Here is a 13,260-nt window from a genome sequence, read left to right on the forward strand (position 1 = left end):
CTTCAATAATTATGAAAACACCTTGACGTTGGACTTCATACTTTTAATTTAAAGAAGAGACGGCTTGACCCCGACGTGATTTGAACACGCAACCTTCTGATCTGGAGTCAGACGCGCTACCGTTGCGCCACGAGGTCTTAAAAAACATATTATTGCTTCCTTTGCATGGCCATTGATGCATTCACCCCCAATAAGGAGCCTACTTTGCCCAATAAGCTCAAGAGGTACGGATGTCTGATTTTCTTGGAAACTTTTCGTGCCTTACGCTTTTTCCATCCTTCGATAGCTCAGCTGGTAGAGCGGAGGACTGTAGATGAGTTGTTGGAGTATCCTTAGCCCTGGTTCAATTCCGGCTCGAAGGAGTGTGATTTTGAATTCAGATCAAATATTTTCACATTTCCTTTAGACTTTGTATTGGCAGTTAAAAAAAGCCAATGGGTCAAGATCCAAATATATCACTTTACAGAGTGGAAGGAGTGTTTGTCATATTAGAGGCTTCTTTTTTACAAGCTTCAATAATTATGAAAACAAAGCTGATGAAAACACTTGACGTTGGACTTCATACTTTTAATGTAAAGAAGAGACGGCTTGACCCCCAACGTGATTTGAACACGCACCTTCTGATCTGGAGTCAGACGCGCTACCGTTGCGCCACGAGGTCTTAAAAAACAGGTTATTGCTTCCTTTGCATCGCCGTTGACGCATTCACCACAAAAATGGAGCCTATTTTCTTCAATCAACCTCGAAGAGGTAACGGATGTCTGGATTTTCTTGGAAACTTTTCGTGCCTTATGCTTTTCCGTCCTTCCGATAGCTCAGCTGGTAGCGGAGGACTGTAGATGAGGTTGTTGGGTATCCCTTAGGTCGCTGGTTCAATTGCGCCTCCAAGGAGTGTGATTTTTAAATTCAGAGCAAATTTATTTTCACATTTCGCTTTAGACCTCGTATTGGGCAGTTAAAAAAAAATGGAGCCCTATTTTCCCTCAAATACCTCGAGAGGTACGGCATGTCTGATTTCTTGGAAACTTTTCGTGCCTTATGCTTTTCCGTCCTTCGATAGCTCAGCTGGTAGAGCGGAGGACTTTAGATGAGTTGTTGGGTATCCTTAGGTCGCTGGTTCAATTGCGCCTCCAAGGAGTGTGATTTTAAATTCAGAGCAAATATTTTTCACATTTCCTTTAGACCTCGTATTGGCAGTTAAAAAAACCAATGGTCAAGATCCAAATATATCACCTTACAGAGTGGAAGGAGCGTTTGTCATATTAGAGGCTTCTTTTTTACACGCTTCAAATAATTATGAAAAACACTTGACGTTGGACTTCATACTTTAATGTAAAGAGAGACAGCTTGACCCCGACGTGATTTGAACACGCAAACCTTCTGATCTGGAGTCAGACGCGCTACCGTTGCGCCACGAGGTCTTAAAAAACAGGTTTATTGCTTCCTTTGCATGGCCGTTTGACGCATTCACCACAAAAATGGAGCCTATTGTTTTCAATAACCTCGAAGGTACGGATGTCTGATTTTCTTGGAAACTTTTCGTGCCTTACGCTTTTTCCATCCTTCGATAGCTCAGCTGGTTAGAGCGGAGGACTGTAGATGAGTTGTTGGGTATCCTTAGGTCGCTGGTTCAATTCCGGCTCGAAGGAGTGTGATTTTAAATTCAGAATCAAATATTTTCACATTTCCTTTAGACTTCATATTGGCAGTTAAAAAAAGCCAATGGGTCAAGATCCAAATATATCAACTTTACAGAGTGGAAGGAGTGTTTGTCATATTAGAGGCTTCTTTTTTACAAGCTTCAATAATTATGAAAACAAGCTGGATGAAAACACTTGACGTTGGACTTCTTACTTTTAATGTAAAGAAGAGATGGCTTGACCCCGACGTGATTTGAACAACGCAACCTTCTGATCTGGAGTTAAGAAGCGCTACCATTGCGCCACGAGGTCTTTAAAAAACAGGTTATTGCTTCCTTTGCATGGCTGTTGACGCATTCACCACAAAAAGGAGCCTATTTTTCCCAATAACCTCGAGAGGTACGATGTCTGAATTTCTTGACACCTTCTGGTGCCTTATGCGTTACATCCTTCGATAGCTCAGCTGGTAGAGCGGAGGACTGTAGATAAGTTGTTGGGTATCTTAGGTCGCTGGTTCGATTGCGGCTCCAAGGAGTGTGATTTTAAATTCAGAGCAAATATTTTCACATTTCCTTTAGACCTCGTATTGGCAGTTAAAAAAGCCAATGGGTCAAGATCCAAATATATCACCTTACAGAGTGGAAGGAGCGTTTGTCATATTAGAGGCTTCTTTTTTACACGCTTCAATAATTATGAAAACACTTGACGTTGGACTTCATACTTTTAATGTAAAGAAGAGACGGCTTGACCCCGACGTGATTTGAACACGCAACCTTCTGATCTGGAGTCAGACGCGCTACCGTTGCGCCACGAGGTCTTAAAAAACAGGTTATTGCTTCCTTTGCATGGCCGTTGACGCATTCACCACAAAAATGGAGCCTATTTTTCTCAATAACCTCGAGAGGTACGGATGTCTGATTTTCTTGGAAACTTTTCGTGCCTTGCGCTTTTTCCATCCTTCGATAGCTCAGCTGGTAGAGCGGAGGACTGTAGATGAGTTGTTGGGTATCCTTAGCCCTGGTTCAATTCCGGCTCGAAGGAGTGTGATTTTGAATTCAGATCAAATATTTTCACATTTCCTTTAGACTTTGTATTGGCAGTTAAAAAAAGCCAATGGGTCAAGATCCAAAATATATCACTTTACAGAGTGGAAGGAGTGTTTGTCATATTAGAGGCTTCTTTTTTACAAGCTTCAATAATTATGAAAACAAAGCTGGATGAAAACACATGACGTTGGACTTCATACTTTTAATGTAAAGAAGAGACGGCTTGACCCCAACGTGATTTGAACACGCAACCTTCTGATCTGGAGTCAGACGCGCTACCGTTGCGCCAACGAGGTCTTACAAAACAGGTTATTGCTTCCTTTGCATCGGCCGTTGACGCATTCACCACAAAAATGGAGCCTATTTTTCTCAATAACCTCGAGAGGTACGGATGTCTGATTTTTCTTGGAAACTTTTCGTGCCTTATGCTTTTTCCGTCCTTCGATAGCTCAGCTGGTAGAGCGGAGGACTGTAGATGAGTTGTTGGGTATCCTTAGGTCGCTGGTTCAATTCCGGCTCGAAGGAGTGTGATTTTAAATTCAGATCAAATATTTTCGAATTTCCTTTAGACTTCGTATTGGCAGTTAAAAAAGCCAATGGGTCAAGATCCAAATATATCACTTTACAGAGTGGAAGGAGTGTTTGTCATGTAGAGGCTTCTTTTTTACAAGCTTCAATAATTATGAAACAAAGCTGGATGAAAACACTTGACGTTGGACTTCATACTTTTTAATGTAAAGAAGAGATGGCTTGACCCCAACGTGATTGAACACGCAACCTTCTGATCTGGAGTCAGGACGCGCTACCGTTGCGTCACAAGGACTTAAAAAAGCAGGTTATTGCTTCCTTTGCCTGGCCGTTGATGCATCACCCCAATAAGGAGCCTACTGTTTCCAATAACCTCAAGAGGTACGGATGTCTGATTTTCTTGGAAACTTTTCGTGCCTTACGATTTTTCCATCCTTCTATAGCTCAGCTGGTAGAGCGGAGGACTGAAGATGAGTTCTTGGGTATCCTTAGGTCGCTGGTTCGATTGCGGCTCCAAGGAGTGTGATTTTTAAATTCAGAGCAAATATTTTCACATTTCCTTTAGACTTCGTTTGGCAGTTAAAAAAAGCCAATGGGTCAAGATCCAAATATATCACCTTTACAGAGTGGAAGGAGCGTTTGTCATATTAGAGGCTTCTTTTTACACGCTTCAATAATTATGAAAACACTTGAACGTTGGACTTCATACTTTTAATGTAAAGAAGAGACAGGCTTGACCCCGACGTGATTTGAACACGCACCTTCTGATCTGGAGTCAGACGCGCTACCGTTGCGCCACGAGGTCTTAAAAAAACAGGTTATTGCTTCCTTTGCATGGCCGTTGACGCATTCACCACAAAATGGAGCCTATTGTTTCCAATAACCTCGAGAGGTACGGATGTCTGATTTTCTTGGAAACTTTTCGTGCCTTACGCTTTTTCCATCCTTCGATAGCTCAGCTGGTAGAGCGGAGGACTGTAGATGAGTTGTTGGGTATCCTTAGGTCGCTGGTTCAATTCCGGCTCGAAGGAGTGTGATTTTTAAATTCAGATCAAATATTTTCACATTTCCTTTAGACTTCATATTGGCAGTTAAAAAAAGCCAATGGGTCAAAGATCCAAATATATCACTTTACAGAGTGGAAGGAGTGTTTGTCATATTAGAGGCTTCTTTTTTTACAAGCTTCAATAATTATGAAAACAAAGCTGATGAAAACACTTGACGTTGGACTTCATACTTTTAATGTAAAGAAGAGATGGCTTGACCCCGACGTGATTTGAACACGCAACCTTCTGATCTGGAGTCAGACGCGCTACCGTTGCGCCACGAGGTCTTAAAAAACAGGTTATTGCTTCCTTTAGCATGGCCGTTGACGCATTCACCACAAAAAGGAGCCTATTTTTCCCCAATAACCTCGAGAGGTACGGACGTCTGAATTTCTTGACACCTTCTGGTGCCTTATGATGAAAACGCTTGACTTTGGACTTCATACTTTTAATGTAAAGAAGAGATGGCTTGTCCCCGACGTGATTTGAAAACGCAACCTTCTGATCTGGAGTAAGACGCGCTAACGTTGCGCCCACAAGGTCTTAAAAAACAGGTTATTGCTTCCTTTCCATGGCCGTTGATGCATTCACCCCAATAAGGAGCCTATTTTTCCCAATAACCTCGAGAGGTACGTATGTCTGAATTTCTTGACACCATCTGGTGCCTTATGCGTTACATCCTTCGATAGCTCAGCTGTAGAGCGGAGGACTGTAGATGAGTTGTTGGGTATCCTTAGGTCGCTGGTTCAATTCCGGCTCGAAGGAGTGTGATTTTAAATTCAGATCAAATATTTTCACATTTCCTTTAGACTTCGTATTGGCAGTTAAAAAAAAGCCAATGGGTCAAGATCCAAATATATCACTTTACAGAGTGGAAGGAGTGTTTGTCATATTAGAGGCTTCTTTTTTACAAGCTTCAATAATTATGAAAACAAAGCTGGATGAAACACTTGACGTTGGACTTCATACTTTTAATGTAAAGAAGAGACGGCTTGACCCCGACGTGATTTGAACACGCAACCTTCTGATCTGGAGTCAGACGCGCTACCGTTGCGCCACGAGGTCTTAAAAAACAGGTTATTGCTTCCTTTGCATGGCCGTTGATGCATTCACCACAAAAAGGAGCCTATTTTTCCCAATAACCTCGAGAGGTACGGATGTCTGATTTTCTTGAAACTTTTCGGTGCCTTATGCTTTTCATCCTTCGATAGCTCAGCTGGTAGAGCGGAGGACTGTAGATGAGTTGTTGGGTTATCCTTAGGTCGCTGGTTCGATTGCGGCTCCAAGGAGTGTGATTTTAATTCAGAGCAAATATTTTCACATTTCCTATAGACCTCGTATTGGCAGTTAAAAAAGCCAATCGGTCAAGATCCAAATATATCACCTTACAGAGTGGAAAGAGCGTTTGTCATATTAGAGGCTTCTTTTTTACATGCTTCAATATTTATAGAAAACACTTGAATTGGACTTCATACGTTTAATGTAAAGAAGAGATGGGTTGACCCCGACGTGATTTGAACACGCAACCTTCTGATCTGGAGTCAGACGCGCTACCGTTGCCGCCACGAGGTCTTAAAAACAGGTTATTGCTTCCTTTGCATGGCCGTTGACGCATTCACCACAAAAAGGAGCCTATTTTTCCCCAATAACCTCGAGAGGTACGGACGCTGAATTTCTTGACACCTTCTGGTACTTAGATGAAACGCTTGACTTGACTTCATACTTTTATGTAAAGAAGAGATGGCTTGTCCCCGACGTGATTTGAAAACGCAACTTCTGATCTGGAGTAAGACGCGCTACCGTTGCGCCACAAGGTCTTAAAAAACAGGTTATTGCTTCCTTTCCATGGCCGTTGATGGCATTCACCCCAATAAGGAGCCTATTTTTCCCAATAACCTCGAGAGGTACGTATGTCTGAATTTCTTGACACCATCTGGTGCCTTATGCGTTACATCCTTCGATAGCTCAGCTGGTAGAGCGGAGGACTGTAGATGAGTTGTTTGGGTATCCTTAGGTCGCTGGTTCAATTCTGGCTCGAAGGAGTGTGATTTTAAATTCAGATCAAAATATTTTCGAATTTCCTTTAGACTTCGTATTGGCAGTTAAAAAAAGCCAATGGGTCAAGATCCAAATATATCACTTTACAGAGTGGAAGGAGTGTTTGTCATGTTAGAGGCTTCTTTTTTACAAGCTTCAATAATTATGAAAACAAAGCTGGATGAAAACACTTGACGTTGGACTTCATACTTTTAATGTAAAGAAGAGATGGCTTGACCCCGACGTGATTTGAACACGCAACCTTCTGATCTGGAGTCAGACGCGCTACCCGTTGCGTCACGAAGGTCTTAAAAAGCAGGTTATTGCTTCCTTTGCATGGCCGTTGACGCATTCACCACAATAAGGAGCCTATTTTCCCAATAACCTCGAGAGGTACGGATGTCTGAATTTTCTTGAACCTTTCGTGCCTTATGCGTTTTCCATCCTTCGATAGCTCAGCTGGTAGAGCGGAAGGACTGAAGATGAGTTGTTGGGTATCCTTAGGTCGCTGGTTCGATTGCGGCTCCAAGGAGTGTGATTTTAAATTCAGAGCAAATATTTTCACATTTCCTTTAGACCTCGTATTGGCAGTTAAAAAAAGCCAATGGGTCAAGATCCAAATATATCACCTTACAGAGTGGAAGGAGCGTTTGTCATATTAGAGGCTTCTTTTTTACACGCTTCAATAATTATGAAAACACTTGACGTTGGACTTCATACTTTTAATGTAAAGAAGAGACAGCTTGACCCCGACGTGATTTGAACACGCAACCTTCTGATCTGGAGTCAGACGCGCTACCGTTGCGCCACGAGGTCTTAAAAAACAGGTTATTGCTTCCTTTGCATGGCCGTTGACGCATTCACCACAAAAATGGAGCCTATTTTTCCAATAACCTCGAGAGGTACGGATGTCTGATTTTCTTGGAAACTTTTCGTGCCTTACGCTTTTTCCATCCTTCGATAGCTCAGCTGGTAGAGCGGAGGACTGTAGATGAGTTGTTGGGTATCCTTAGGTCGCTGGTTCAATTCCGGCTCGAAGGAGTGTGATTTTAAATTCAGATCAAATATTTTCACATTTCCTTTAGACTTCATATTGGCAGTTAAAAAAAGCCAATGGGTCAAGATCCAAATATATCACTTTACAGAGTGGAAGGAGTGTTTGTCATATTAGAGGCTTCTTTTTTACAAGCTTCAATAATTATGAAAACAAAGCTGGATGAAAACACTTGACGTTGGACTTCATACTTTTAATGTAAAGAAGAGATGGCTTGACCCCAGACGTGATTTGAACACGCAACCTTCTGATCTGGAGTCAGACGCGCTACCATTGGCGCCACGAAGTCTTAAAAAACAGGTTATTGCTTCCTTTGCCATGGCTGTTGACGCATTCACCACAAAAAGGAGCCTACTTTTCCCAATAACCTCGAGAGGTACGGATGTCTGAATTTCTTGACACTTCTGGTGCCTTATGCGTTACATCCTTCGATAGCTCAGCTGGTAGAGCGGAGGACTGTAAGATGAGTTGTTGGGTATCCTTAGGTCGCTGGTTCGATTGCGGCTCCAAGGAGTGTGATTTTAAATTCAGAGCAAATATTTTCACATTTCCTATAGACCTCGTATTGGCAGTTAAAAAAGCCAATGGGTCAAGATCCAAATATATCACCTTACAGAGTGGAAAGAGCGTTTGTCATATTAGAGGCTTCTTTTTTACACGCTTCAATAATTATGAAAACACTTGACGTTGGACTTCATACTTTTAATGTAAAGAAGAGACGGCTTGACCCCGACGTGATTTGAACACGCAACCTTCTGATCTGGAGTCAGACGCGCTACCGTTGCGCCACGAGGTCTTAAAAAACAGGTTATTGCTTCCTTTGCATGGCCGTTGACGCATTCACCACAAAAAGGAGCCTATTTTTTCAATAACCTCGAGAGGTACGGATGTCTGATTTTCTTGGAAACTTTTCGTGCCTTACGCTTTTTCCATCCTTCGATAGCTCAGCTGGTAGAGCGGAGGACTGTAGATGAGTTGTTGGGTATCCTTAGGTCGCTGGTTCAATTCCGGCTCGAAGGAGTGTGATTTTAAATTCAGATCAAATATTTTCACATTTCCTTTAGACTTCGTATTGGCAGTTAAAAAAAGCCAATGGGTCAAGATCCAAATATATCACTTTACAGAGTGGAAGGAGTGTTTGTCATATTAGAGGCTTCTTTTTTACAAGCTTCAATAATTATGAAAACAAAGCTGGATGAAAACACTTGACGTTGGACTTCATACTTTTAATGTAAAGAAGAGACGGCTTGACCCCGACGTGATTTGAACACGCAACCTTCTGATCTGGAGTCAGACGCGCTACCATTGCGCCACGAGGTCTTAAAAAACAGGTTATTGCTTCCTTTGCATGGTCGTTGACGCATTCACCACAAAAAGGAGCCTATTTTTCCCAATAACCTCGAGAGGTACGGATGTCTGAATTTCTTGACACCTTTCTGTGCCTTATGCGTTTACATCCTTCGATAGCTCAGCTGGTAGAGCGGAGGACTGTAGATGAGTTGTTGGGTATCCTTAGGTCGCTGGTTCGATTGCCGGCTCAAGGAGTGTGATTTTAAATTCAGAGCAAATATTTTCACATTTCCTTTAGACTTCGTATTGGCAGTTAAAAAAAGCCAATGGGTCAAGATCCAAATATATCACCTTACAGAGTGGAAGGAGCGTTTGTCATATTAGAGGCTTCTTTTTTACACGCTTCAATAATTATGAAAACACTTGACGTTGGACTTCATACTTTTAATGTAAAGAAGAGACAGGCTTGACCCCGACGTGATTTGAACACGCAACCTTCTGATCTGGAGTCAGAACGCGCTACCGTTGCGCCACGGAGGTCTTAAAAAACAGGTTATTGCTTCCTTTGCATGGCCGTTGACGCATTCACCAAAAAATGGAGCCTATTGTTTTCCAATAACCTCGAGAGGTACGGATGTCTGATTTTCTTGAAACTTTTCGTGCCTTACGCTTTTCATCCTTCGATAGCTCAGCTGGTAGAGCGGAGGACTGTAGATGAGTTGTTGGGTATCCTTAGGTCGCTGGTTCAATTCCGGCTCGAAGGAGTGTGATTTTAAATTCAGATCAAATATTTTCACATTTCCTTTAGACTCATATTGGCAGTTTAAAAAAGCCAATGGGTCAAGATCCAAATATATCACTTTACAGAGTGGAAGGAGTGTTTGTCATATTAGAGGCTTCTTTTTTACAAGCTTCAATAATTATGAAAACAAAGCTGGATGAAAACACTTGACGTTGGACTTCATACGTTTAATGTAAAGAAGAGACGGCTTGACCCCGACGTGATTTGAACACGCAACCTTCTGATCTGGAGTCAGACGCGCTACCATTGCGCCACGAGGTCTTAAAAAACAGGTTATTGCTTCCTTTGCATGGCCGTTGATGCATTCACCCCAATAAGGAGCCTACTTTTCCCAATAAGCCTCAAGAGGTACGGATGTCTGATTTCTTGGAACTTCTTCGTGCCTTACGCTTTTTCCATCCTTCGATAGCTCAGCTGGTAGAGCGGAGGACTGTAGATGAGTTGTTGGGTATCCTTAGGTCGCTGGTTCAATTCCGGCTCGAAGGAGTGTGATTTTGAATTCAGATCAAATATTTTCACATTTCCTTTAGACTTCGTATTGGCAGTTAAAAAAAGCCAATGGGTCAAGATCCAAATATATCACTTTACAGAGTGGAAGGAGTGTTTGTCATATTAGAGGCTTCTTTTTTTACAAGCTTCAATAATTATGAAAACAAAGCTGGATGAAAACACTTGACGTTGGACTCATACTTTTAATGTAAAGAAGAGACGGCTTGACCCAACGTGATTTGAACACGCAACCTTCTGATCTGGAGTCAGACGCGCTATACCGTTGCGTCACAAGGACTTAAAAAAGCAGGTTATTGCTTCCTTTGCCTGGCCGTTGATGCATTCACCCCAATAAGGAGGCCTACTTTTCCCAATAACCTCAAGAGGTACGGATGTCTGATTTTCTTGGAAACTTTTCGTGCCTTACGATTTTCCATCCTTCTATAGCTCAGCTGGTAGAGCGAGGACTGAAGATGAGTTTGTTGGGTATCCTTAGGTCGCTGGTTCGATTGCGGCTCCAAGGAGTGTGATTTTAAATTCAGAGCAAATATTTTCACATTTCCTTTAGACCTCGTATTGGCAGTTAAAAAAAGCCAATGGGTCAAGATCCAAATATATCACCTTACAGAGTGGAAGGAGCGTTTGTCATATTAGAGGCTTCTTTTTTACACGCTTCAATAATTATGAAAACACTTGACGTTGGACTTCATACTTTTAATGTAAAGAAGAGACAGCTTGACCCCGACGTGATTTGAACACGCAACCTTCTGATCTGGAGTCAGACGCGCTACCGTTGCGCCACGAGGTCTTAAAAAACAGGTTATTGCTTCCTTTGCATGGCCGTTGACGCATTCACCACAAAAATGGAGCCTATTGTTTTCAATAACCTCGAGAGGTACGGATGTCTGATTTTCTTGGAAACTTTTCGTGCCTTACGCTTTTTCCATCCTTCGATAGCTCAGCTGGTAGAGCGGAGGACTGTAGATGAGTTGTTGGGTATCCTTAGGTCGCTGGTTCAATTCCGGCTCGAAGGAGTGTGATTTTAAATTCAGATCAAATATTTTCACATTTCCTTTAGACTTCATATTGGCAGTTAAAAAAAGCCAATGGGTCAAGATCCAAATATATCACTTTACAGAGTGGAAGGAGTGTTTGTCATATTAGAGGCTTCTTTTTTACAAGCTTCAATAATTATGAAAACAAAGCTGGATGAAAACACTTGACGTTGGACTTCATACTTTTAATGTAAAGAAGAGACGGCTTGACCCCGACGTGATTTGAACACGCAACCTTCTGATCTGGAGTCAGACGCGCTACCATTGCGCCACGAGGTCTTAAAAAACAGGTTATTGCTTCCTTTGCATGGTCGTTGACGCATTCACCACAAAAAGGAGCCTATTTTTCCCAATAACCTCGAGAGGTACGGATGTCTGAATTTCTTGACACCTTCTGGTGCCTTATGCGTTACATCCTTCGATAGCTCAGCTGGTAGAGCGGAGGACTGTAGATGAGTTGTTGGGTATCCTTAGGTCGCTGGTTCGATTGCGGCTCGAAGGAGTGTGATTTTAAATTCAGAGCAAATATTTTCACATTTCCTATAGACCTCGTATTGGCAGTTAAAAAAGCCAATGGGTCAAGATCCAAATATATCAACTTACAGAGTGGAAAGAGCGTTTGTCATATTAGAACCTTCTGATCTGGAGTCAGACGCGCTACGTTGCGCCACGAGGTCTTTAAAAAACAGGTTATTGCTTCCTTTGCATGGCCGTTGACGCATTCACCATCAAAAAGGAGCCTATTTTCCCAAAACCTCGAGAGGTACGGATGTCTGAATTTCTTGACACCTTATGATGAAAACGCTTGACTTTGGACTTCATACTTTAATGTAAAGAAGAGATGGCTTGTCCCCGACGTGATTTGAAAACGCAACCTTCTGATCTGGAGTCAGACGCGCTACCGTTGCGCCATGAGGTCTTAAAAAACAGGTTATTGCTTCCTTTCCATGGCCGTTGATGCATTCACCCCAATAAGGAGCCTATTTTTCCCAATAACCTCGAGAGGTACGTATGTCTGAATTTCTTGACACCTTCTGGTGCCTTATGCGTTACATCCTTCGATAGCTCAGCTGGTAGAGCGGAGGACTGTAGATGAGTTGTTGGGTATCCTTACGTCGCTGGTTCAATTCCGGCTCGAATGAGTCTGATTTTAAATTCAGATCAAATATTTTCACATTTCCTTTAGACTTCATATTGGCAGTTAAAAACAGCCAATGGGTCAAGATCCAAATATATCATTTACAGAGTGGAAGGAGTGTTTGTCATATTAGAGGCTTCTTTTTTACAAGCTTCAATAATTATGAAAACAAAGCTGGATGAAAACACTTGACGTTGGACTTCATACGTTTAATGTAAAGAAGAGACGGCTTGACCCCGACGTGATTTGAACACGCAACCTTCTGATCTGGAGTCAGACGCGCTACCGTTGCGCCACGAGGTCTTAAAAAACATATTATTGCTTCCTTTGCATGGCCGTTGATGCATTCACCCCAATAAGGAGCCTACTTTTCCCAATAAGCTCAAGAGGTACGGATGTCTGATTTTCTTGGAAACTTTTCGTGCCTTACGCTTTTTCCATCCTTCGATAGCTCAGCTGGTAGAGCGGAGGACTGTAGATGAGTTGTTGGGTATCCTTAGGTCGCTGGTTCAATTCCGGCTCGAAGGAGTGTGATTTTGAATTCAGATCAAATATTTTCACATTTCCTTTAGACTTTGTATTGGCAGTTAAAAAAAGCCAATGGGTCAAGATCCAAATATATCACTTTACAGAGTGGAAGGAGTGTTTGTCATATTAGAGGCTTCTTTTTTACAAGCTTCAATAATTATGAAAACAAAGCTGGATGAAAACACTTGACGTTGGACTTCATACTTTTAATGTAAAGAAGAGACGGCTTGACCCCAACGTGATTTGAACACGCAACCTTCTGATCTGGAGTCAGACGCGCTACCGTTGCGTCACAAGGACTTAAAAAGCAGGTTATTGCTTCCTTTGCCTGGCCGTTGATGCATTCACCCCAATAAGGAGCCTACTTTTCCCAATAACCTCAAGAGGTACGGATGTCTGATTTTCTTGGAAACTTTTCGTGCCTTACGATTTTTCCATCCTTCTATAGCTCAGCTGGTAGAGCGAAGGACTGAAGATGAGTTGTTGGGTATCCTTAGGTCGCTGGTTCGATTGCGGCTCCAAGGAGTGTGATTTTAAATTCAGAGCAAATATTTTCACATTTCCTTTAGACCTCGTATTGGCAGTTAAAAAAAACCAATGGGTCAAG

At 42.2% G+C, this 13,260-nt stretch overlaps 23 non-coding genes across 23 annotated transcripts; 10 read left to right on the forward strand and 13 right to left on the reverse strand.

Annotated features, from left to right (window-relative positions):
- Positions 1-65: 65 nt before the first annotated feature.
- Positions 66-137, reverse strand: trnaw-cca (transfer RNA tryptophan (anticodon CCA)). The gene has a single exon. It is a non-coding gene; the product is annotated as a tRNA-Trp (tRNA).
- Positions 138-1,348: 1,211 nt separating this feature from the next.
- trnaw-cca (transfer RNA tryptophan (anticodon CCA)) lies at positions 1,349-1,421 on the reverse strand. Its single transcript has one exon. It is a non-coding gene; the product is annotated as a tRNA-Trp (tRNA).
- A 140-nt stretch (positions 1,422-1,561) lies between these two features.
- On the forward strand, positions 1,562-1,649 carry trnay-gua (transfer RNA tyrosine (anticodon GUA)). The gene is given in 2 exon segments: positions 1,562-1,599; positions 1,614-1,649. It is a non-coding gene; the product is annotated as a tRNA-Tyr (tRNA).
- Positions 1,650-2,385: 736 nt separating this feature from the next.
- trnaw-cca (transfer RNA tryptophan (anticodon CCA)) lies at positions 2,386-2,457 on the reverse strand. The gene has a single exon. It is a non-coding gene; the product is annotated as a tRNA-Trp (tRNA).
- A 667-nt stretch (positions 2,458-3,124) lies between these two features.
- Positions 3,125-3,211, forward strand: trnay-gua (transfer RNA tyrosine (anticodon GUA)). Its single transcript is given in 2 exon segments — positions 3,125-3,161; positions 3,176-3,211. It is a non-coding gene; the product is annotated as a tRNA-Tyr (tRNA).
- A 737-nt stretch (positions 3,212-3,948) lies between these two features.
- On the reverse strand, positions 3,949-4,019 carry trnaw-cca (transfer RNA tryptophan (anticodon CCA)). Its single transcript has one exon. It is a non-coding gene; the product is annotated as a tRNA-Trp (tRNA).
- Positions 4,020-4,158: 139 nt separating this feature from the next.
- Positions 4,159-4,245, forward strand: trnay-gua (transfer RNA tyrosine (anticodon GUA)). Its single transcript is given in 2 exon segments — positions 4,159-4,195; positions 4,210-4,245. It is a non-coding gene; the product is annotated as a tRNA-Tyr (tRNA).
- Positions 4,246-4,475: 230 nt separating this feature from the next.
- Positions 4,476-4,547, reverse strand: trnaw-cca (transfer RNA tryptophan (anticodon CCA)). Its single transcript has one exon. It is a non-coding gene; the product is annotated as a tRNA-Trp (tRNA).
- A 706-nt stretch (positions 4,548-5,253) lies between these two features.
- Positions 5,254-5,325, reverse strand: trnaw-cca (transfer RNA tryptophan (anticodon CCA)). The gene has a single exon. It is a non-coding gene; the product is annotated as a tRNA-Trp (tRNA).
- An 889-nt stretch (positions 5,326-6,214) lies between these two features.
- Positions 6,215-6,302, forward strand: trnay-gua (transfer RNA tyrosine (anticodon GUA)). The gene is given in 2 exon segments: positions 6,215-6,251; positions 6,267-6,302. It is a non-coding gene; the product is annotated as a tRNA-Tyr (tRNA).
- A 739-nt stretch (positions 6,303-7,041) lies between these two features.
- trnaw-cca (transfer RNA tryptophan (anticodon CCA)) lies at positions 7,042-7,113 on the reverse strand. Its single transcript has one exon. It is a non-coding gene; the product is annotated as a tRNA-Trp (tRNA).
- Positions 7,114-7,251: 138 nt separating this feature from the next.
- Positions 7,252-7,338, forward strand: trnay-gua (transfer RNA tyrosine (anticodon GUA)). Its single transcript is given in 2 exon segments — positions 7,252-7,288; positions 7,303-7,338. It is a non-coding gene; the product is annotated as a tRNA-Tyr (tRNA).
- A 737-nt stretch (positions 7,339-8,075) lies between these two features.
- Positions 8,076-8,147, reverse strand: trnaw-cca (transfer RNA tryptophan (anticodon CCA)). The gene has a single exon. It is a non-coding gene; the product is annotated as a tRNA-Trp (tRNA).
- Positions 8,148-8,284: 137 nt separating this feature from the next.
- trnay-gua (transfer RNA tyrosine (anticodon GUA)) lies at positions 8,285-8,371 on the forward strand. The gene is given in 2 exon segments: positions 8,285-8,321; positions 8,336-8,371. It is a non-coding gene; the product is annotated as a tRNA-Tyr (tRNA).
- A 228-nt stretch (positions 8,372-8,599) lies between these two features.
- Positions 8,600-8,671, reverse strand: trnaw-cca (transfer RNA tryptophan (anticodon CCA)). The gene has a single exon. It is a non-coding gene; the product is annotated as a tRNA-Trp (tRNA).
- Positions 8,672-9,318: 647 nt separating this feature from the next.
- Positions 9,319-9,405, forward strand: trnay-gua (transfer RNA tyrosine (anticodon GUA)). The gene is given in 2 exon segments: positions 9,319-9,355; positions 9,370-9,405. It is a non-coding gene; the product is annotated as a tRNA-Tyr (tRNA).
- A 227-nt stretch (positions 9,406-9,632) lies between these two features.
- On the reverse strand, positions 9,633-9,704 carry trnaw-cca (transfer RNA tryptophan (anticodon CCA)). Its single transcript has one exon. It is a non-coding gene; the product is annotated as a tRNA-Trp (tRNA).
- A 138-nt stretch (positions 9,705-9,842) lies between these two features.
- trnay-gua (transfer RNA tyrosine (anticodon GUA)) lies at positions 9,843-9,929 on the forward strand. The gene is given in 2 exon segments: positions 9,843-9,879; positions 9,894-9,929. It is a non-coding gene; the product is annotated as a tRNA-Tyr (tRNA).
- A 739-nt stretch (positions 9,930-10,668) lies between these two features.
- Positions 10,669-10,740, reverse strand: trnaw-cca (transfer RNA tryptophan (anticodon CCA)). The gene has a single exon. It is a non-coding gene; the product is annotated as a tRNA-Trp (tRNA).
- A 139-nt stretch (positions 10,741-10,879) lies between these two features.
- trnay-gua (transfer RNA tyrosine (anticodon GUA)) lies at positions 10,880-10,966 on the forward strand. Its single transcript is given in 2 exon segments — positions 10,880-10,916; positions 10,931-10,966. It is a non-coding gene; the product is annotated as a tRNA-Tyr (tRNA).
- A 228-nt stretch (positions 10,967-11,194) lies between these two features.
- Positions 11,195-11,266, reverse strand: trnaw-cca (transfer RNA tryptophan (anticodon CCA)). The gene has a single exon. It is a non-coding gene; the product is annotated as a tRNA-Trp (tRNA).
- A 1,090-nt stretch (positions 11,267-12,356) lies between these two features.
- On the reverse strand, positions 12,357-12,428 carry trnaw-cca (transfer RNA tryptophan (anticodon CCA)). Its single transcript has one exon. It is a non-coding gene; the product is annotated as a tRNA-Trp (tRNA).
- Positions 12,429-12,566: 138 nt separating this feature from the next.
- On the forward strand, positions 12,567-12,653 carry trnay-gua (transfer RNA tyrosine (anticodon GUA)). Its single transcript is given in 2 exon segments — positions 12,567-12,603; positions 12,618-12,653. It is a non-coding gene; the product is annotated as a tRNA-Tyr (tRNA).
- The last annotated feature ends 607 nt before the right edge of the window (positions 12,654-13,260 follow it).

Source organism: Carassius auratus, chromosome 18 (assembly GCF_003368295.1).
Source record: "Carassius auratus strain Wakin chromosome 18, ASM336829v1, whole genome shotgun sequence".
Lineage (NCBI taxonomy): Eukaryota > Metazoa > Chordata > Actinopteri > Cypriniformes > Cyprinidae > Carassius > Carassius auratus.